This window comes from Belonocnema kinseyi, chromosome 6 (assembly GCF_010883055.1).
Source record: "Belonocnema kinseyi isolate 2016_QV_RU_SX_M_011 chromosome 6, B_treatae_v1, whole genome shotgun sequence".
Classification (NCBI taxonomy): domain Eukaryota; kingdom Metazoa; phylum Arthropoda; class Insecta; order Hymenoptera; family Cynipidae; genus Belonocnema; species Belonocnema kinseyi.
The window spans coordinates 109756347-109763204 of NC_046662.1; the positions used below are offsets into that span (position 1 = coordinate 109756347).

Consider the following 6858-nt stretch of genomic DNA (forward strand, 5'->3'; position numbering starts at 1 on the left):
CTGCCATCGCCCCGACTTGTTAGAAAATGAAAGTGGATCAGGCAGATTCAGTGGGTTTGATGGGTAAGCGGGTGCTAGAGCAACCTTGCTCGGTGGTAGCAGCTGAAATTATGGGTCCTTTTCCAGCGAGCCGCTTTGGTTACCACTACATCTTGGTTTTCCAGGATATGTTCACTAAGTGGATTGAGGTTCTGCCTCTCTGAAAGGCCAATGCCGCTAGCATTCAGAAGTCATTTGAAGACACTATTATCTTCATACGAGGAACTCCGGAAGTACTGTTCACGGATAATGGCACCGAGTTTGTGAACAAACTGATTTCAAAGGCCGCATCGGAATTAGGGATTAGGCACATCGTATCACGATCAAGCTAATCTTAAACTATGGTAGAGAGTCGTAGAGATCTGGTCGCACATCACTTTGATATAGCATCCGATCTTCAGGCGAAATACTATAATTGCCGTAGACAAGACATTCGCTACCAAGTAGGTGATATTGTTAAGCGTAAAACCCACATTTTGTCGTCGGCTATAGATTGTGTTGCAAAGAAACTAGCTTCGAAATATGTAGGTCCATTCAAGGTTACAAAAATAATATCACTAGTAGTTTACAAAATCCAAAATGAGTCCGGGATAATCGAAAAAGCTCATATTAAAGATTTAAAACACTATTGGTCGACAGATCCGAATGTAATTAACAAAGCCCCTTTTTCGCAGCGTCAAGATGAGGAAGGAGATCCCGAAGTTTGGTCTGGAAACGGTGCAGGTGCTCTAGAGGCGACGGGGTCCTTCTTGTTGTCTTCAATTCCGAAGATCCTGAGCTATCAACCAGTCATCCTTCCGAACTAACACCTGCGATACTTCGGGAGCCCCAGACGATCCAATCGGAGATCACCTTCCAGTCAGCAAACGAGAAAGGCCACGCAGGAGAACCCTCCGTATCCCGATCGCGCACCTTGTCCGCCGTCGAGGTCAAGGTTGACCCCGGAAGCTCCAAAAGAGCGATACCAAAAACCCCATCTCGCTCCAAGCCCAAGAGCCGGAAGAGGGAAACAAAGCACCCGACCGAAGCGAACGGTTTAAAATATAAAAATAAGGGCAAATTCACATTATCTGTCGTCGCGGGGCCCAGGGTTGCTTTTGTCAGGCTTTTGTCCTACCTCTGCTCCTATGCAATTTTTCGAGCAGAGGGTGACTCGCCTGAGGCCTCAACAGCCATCATCAGCACCTTGCTTACATTGGGTCCACATAGTGCTTCCAAGAGTTCTCCGCCAACCACTAATGCCACCACTGCCACATGGTTGTTGGAATTGTCACCAGCAGGATCATGAATTCAACCATTGTCCACTGCCAAAGCGCGTTTTCTGTTTTTACTGTGGAAATCCAGGCTTGGATACAGACCTTCCCCTCATTAAGGCCCAGGCAGGGGCTATCCTAAAGCGACTCAAGCTATCGAGTCAGCTGTATAGACACTCAGTGCACTGATGTATAGTAAGTTGTAAGCTCTTTCGTGTTGTTCCTACTGTAGTATTAAGCCATCTTCGTGTAAGTTTCGTGAAACTTCTCAATCCCTACTTAGTTTTAAGCCTTTTCGTGTAGAATTTTGGATGTAGATTTAGTCATGAAATTTAAATTTATGAATGTTTCACCGGCTTATAAAACTAGGATTAGACAAAATATTATAATACAGCAATAATTTCCTGATAAAGTCTGTTAATTAGCAGATTGTAATCAAAAGAAAAATTTCTTTTCCCAAAATCCTTTTCGTCTCATTGGTTATTGAACCTATTAAAATTTTTTATATTTTTTCTTTCTTCTAAACGATTTATGAACACTCAAATGCACAGACAATTACAAGAACAATCAATATCAATACACTCTAAGCGATGCTCATATTCGATATTTAATCTGGAGGTCGCATTGCTGACGCTTGCTGGTCATGGTGACCCCGCTGCCCAGTCTGGGGGGGGGGGGAGGCTGTGATGGTGTGGCTTGCCACTCGTTACGGATTCTTCCCCAGATTGATCAAATTATCAAAAAAATCCAATATCGTGGAATTACCTACGGCCAACACTAGCTCAAAATAGATTAGTTGACAATGAGTGTGACAATGAATGATTTAGATTACCTTTTATTTGTTATGTATGTCCAAGTTAAATAAAAAAACCGGAGGTTCATTGTATTCAGGGACCTGGGGTCTTATCTCTATCGGCGGAAGTATTCCTCGCTTCCTCAAAATCTCCACAACAGATAGCACGGGTCACCGCACAACTCACCAACAGAAAATTCACTACCTGGTGTACTGTCACATAATGTTGGGCTCGTCCTCCGATAACTCCCAGTTCGGAAATTATTCTATGACACCAGGGATTGAAGGAAATCACTCACGTCGTAACGGGCTATACTGTATTCGGCATCGGTCAAAACTAACTGACACAGCCACATTGCCAAATATTCAAGCCGGCATACTACCGAATAAACTCCAATCAACTCTAATGAAGTGGCAACCGGATACGAAGTTAAAGAGTGCAGCATCTCACGGCAGTAGCTTCTGGTGGGATGGAGAGAAGTAAGACAGCTGGAGAGGACGAAAGAGACGCCAGTCTAGTCTTGGCCATCGGCTTGTTCAGATAAAATGGTTGTTGTCTATTAACTTCTGTCAAGCTTGACATAGAGAGATTAAGGATTGTGTGAAGCTACGTCTGATTGAGGTAAGCGTCGAGGTAAGCTTCGATTATGTGCCTTTTTTAGGGAGCTAGTTACTTTTCGTGTAATTTGAAAGGGTCACTAAGTGTGAGTAATGCCACTATTGGGTAGTTGTGTGCCGGACTTTGGAGTAAAAAAAGTAATATGTAAGCCTATCTCTTCGTTTGTTCAGAGTTTATCTTTTTTTGGTGTCAATTTAGATGTAAGCCTATTTTGTGATTTCGTAACCTCCTTAATTTGCATTCTGTCTGGCAAATGTCTGGTCCCTGACTATAGTAGTTAATGATAAGATTACCTTTTAATCATTAAGGAGGCCAAGATTTAAGCATGGTTTCCTCTTTTTGTCATAACGATTCGAGATAATGTTACAAAGTCTTTGCAAAATATTTTGAATATATGCAAAATCTTTGCAAAATTTTTGAAACCTTTAAAAAATCTTTGTAAAATCTTTCTGTCGTCCTCATAAATCTGCGAAATATTAAAAATAATTTTCAAATATTTGGTAATGTTTATGAAATGATTGAAATCTTTGGGAAATCATTAAAATCTTTGTCAACTTTTTTTAAATCCTTAAAAATCTTTGCGAAATATCTGGTTATACTTCTGAAATTATTGAAATCTTTGGCAATATGAGTTTTATACTTGTTTTTCTAATTATTTGTTATTTAGTATTTATTTTTCATTTACTATTATTTATGTACATTTTGTATCTAGTATGATATTATTATACTATGTACAAATTATGCCATTCAATATTATAAGTCTATTCTTCTGCCCCCACGTAAAGAAAAAAGGCTCAACCGCTTCTGTTTTCCATGAATGTGACATGAAACTGCTCTTCTAATCTGAAACAGTGGAATTTCAATGTGAGTTAGTGACACACTTATAGCTATCAGTATATTAATTGAATCCGTTGAATCATTCGTGTATAGATTCATAGTTTTTTTTACACTTTCCGGGCACTAAACAAGGGAGTTGGGGGATTTAAAATTAAGATTTATTAGGTGGAAATTATTTGCGCAAAATTTAATAAGAGATTACTAAACTTCAATTTACAAAAAGTTAAAAACTGAAAATTCCCATTTTCAATTATTTTGCAAAGGCTCTTTTAAAGATACTTTCTCTTTTCCTCCCTATTTACGTTTTTTACATATTAATTGGAACTAAAATAATAAAACCCGAGAATTAAACTGAAGTTTTTTTGTTAAAAATAGAAATATTTGTTTAAAAATTTAATCACGTTTGGCTGAAGAATAATCTTTCTTCGTTGAAAGCTCGACCGAACCTTACTTTTCATTAAATTTAAATTTCGAACAGCTGTAATTTCTACAGTATTCTGAAGAATCAAATGCCTCCATTTTTATATATCTTTTTACCAATTGTATAAAAAGGAGGAAGAACATAGGAAAAATATACCTCTCAGAAAAGTAAACTATCAACCAAATATTTACATTTTTAACAGAAATAGTTCAATTTCATTATTGGATTTTATTACTACAGTTCAAATTTCAGTGTAAAAAAGCCCCCTGTCAATCCTGAAAATGTATTATTTTTCGAGTAGAAGATACCATTCATGAAGATTACAATTAATATTTTGTATTTGACATATTTTGAAGATGCCCAAAGAAATCCTATCTGTTTGAATTTTTTCTCCACTGAAACATTAAAATTTATGTGCAAGATATGAATACCTTCTTTTCGGAATAAACGATTTAGGTTATTTCCGCCTACATATACTAGTTTTTTATATGTAAGCCCATTTTAAAAGAATCCTTTTGGCCGTTTTTAGTTTCAGAAATATTCAAAAACAAAAATAAAGAAATAAAATAAAAATCAGAAAGCGCGTAATAAAAATCTGTGGTTCGGGGATATCGGCAGTACGTTTACTTTTACGAACTGTTGTAAAATATACATTACTGTATCTTCACGTTGTCTGACACGGATTAACTTTACCACTAAAGTTTTTTCTAAATTTAATAATTACGTGATAATTTTTCTCATGCAACTTGAAAAAACTTTCGGACATCAAAATTGATTAAGAAAACATTTTTTCATATTGTTCATCACTTTTATCCGTTGCGAAAATATGCTACGCATCTTCTTGTTGTTTTTCATTTGGGAATCTTGATCTAATGATGATCCAAAGCAGGACACGGTTCGAGCTTGTATCTCCACCTACCATCCGTGTGGGTATTCCCTCCCTCCAGCCGTTGTGCTCGTTTGGCCTTCGAAAAGTGACGTTTTTCCTTTTTTTACTTTTTTTTTTATATCACATGATTTTCTTTTTATCAAGAAAAGGGGAGATTATGACATCCGTGGCGACAAAGTTTTATTCCTTATAGGAATTCACATATAATCTCCTTTGTTTTGTTCAAAAATCGCGTATGGGAATGATCTTAAGAAATTATGTACATTAAAAAAAAGTTGAAAAAATCGATTAATCGAAAACTATCTTGGATATCGATTTAAAACTTTTAGATTCATGTTTGTCGCTAAAAATTCAATAGGAATCCACATGAAAACTTTGTCGCCATGGATATCGTAATCTTTCCCAAGAAAAGTTATTGGGATAAATTGTTCATATTTTGCTGTACTACAAATAACCGTACCTGGAATTATAAATGTTGAAAAAAGTGGTCTTAAAAATTGTAAAAATGCTTGCACTTTTTGAATTTTTATCCAAAATAGCTGCTTAATATACTCTTTCTTTCTTATGGGCCCTGAAACTGTGTACTAATTTAAAAGTGAATCTGAGTACTCTTTCAAAAGTCATTCGGTATACAGAAGGCACAGACAGAGACAGACAGAGACATTATCCTAAATAGGTTTTTTCGGATTTAGTGGTTCTCGAAACGTAGAGATTTAAAGAAATCCGCGATACTCAGTTTTGATATAATACTAATACGTTCTCATTATGAAGAGAATGTAATAATTCATTCTTTTTTGTGTGACCGAAATTCGAATTTTAAATGTTGTAACAAAATTGATAAAGCTGTTATAATACTCTTGTAGGGCCTTCAAACTTTGTAAAAGTTTAAGTTATTAATAAAAATGTTCTTGTAGATAGTAAGTAATTATGACTCAGGACATGCACGCACAAATTGAATCAATCATGTTATGGTAAAATATATAATCTTTATTCACTAATAAATGCAAATACAATTCGTGGCTTTTATTATATTAGTATAAAATAATTTCTTATTGGTAACTTCAAATAACCCCACTTAATCATCGCTACAATTTGAGTTTGTTACTCTAGCTCAGATTAACAAACTCGAATTGTAGAGATAATTAAGTACGGTTACTTGAAGTGATCCATGTGAAATTATTTTATACTAATATTGTAATAGCCACAAATTATATTTACCTTGATTATTAAATAAAAATCATATATTTTGCCAAAATATGTTTAATTCAATCTGTGCGTGCATATCCTGGGTCAAAATACTTGAAATCTCTATGGTATACATTTTCATTCTGATGAGAATTTAGCAATATATTATTTCTTGTGCAATCAAGATTTAAATTTTTTATCAATACAATTAAAAAAAAAATTTTGTCAATGTTATAACTTTTTGAGTTTTTATTCAAATTGGCTGTTTAACGTACTCGATGTTTCTTTTAGTATCTGAAATTGTGTTCCAAATTGCAATTGAACTCAATCAGAGTTGCAAAAGTTATGCAAAAGTTATCTAGTTGTTTATTTAAAGAAATCCGTAATAGTCAGTTTTCACATAAAACTAATACCTTTACATTATGATTAGAATATAATAATTCATTATTATTTGCGTGAACAAAATGTGTAAGACTTTAAGTAGTTAATTAAAATGTACTTGAAGTATACAATATTATAGCTCTAGTTAAAATATAGTAGTTCAAATTACTATTTTAGGTAGTTAAAAGAATAACAAGTATTCAGTAGTAGAACTGACTACATGAAAGTAGTAATATTAACTCAATATGTAATACAAACAACATGTCATTAATAGTAAAATCAAACGCAGTTCTTTCAGTAAACAGAAACAGTAGAAGTTACTACACCATAGTAGTAGGGACAAAGTGGGACGATGGTCGTGGGGGCTAAAGCGTAGGCTTTGGACCCACTCCTTCGGCTTGCGGGTTCGATTCCCGCCTCGCACTCTGGAAGAGTCTCGGT

The 6858-nt window shown here is 35.2% G+C and overlaps 1 protein-coding gene across 4 annotated transcripts in view; it reads right to left on the minus strand.

Annotated features, from left to right (window-relative positions):
- Positions 1–3419: 3419 nt before the first annotated feature.
- Positions 3420–6858, minus strand: part of LOC117175057 (dopamine receptor 2-like) — a 336274-nt gene continuing 332835 nt past the window's right edge. For all 4 annotated transcript variants that reach the window (XM_033364594.1, XM_033364595.1, XM_033364596.1 and 1 more), the window contains one exon: positions 3420–3547. The gene's annotated coding sequence lies outside the window, so the exon portion shown is untranslated. The remainder of the gene's footprint in view (positions 3548–6858) is intronic.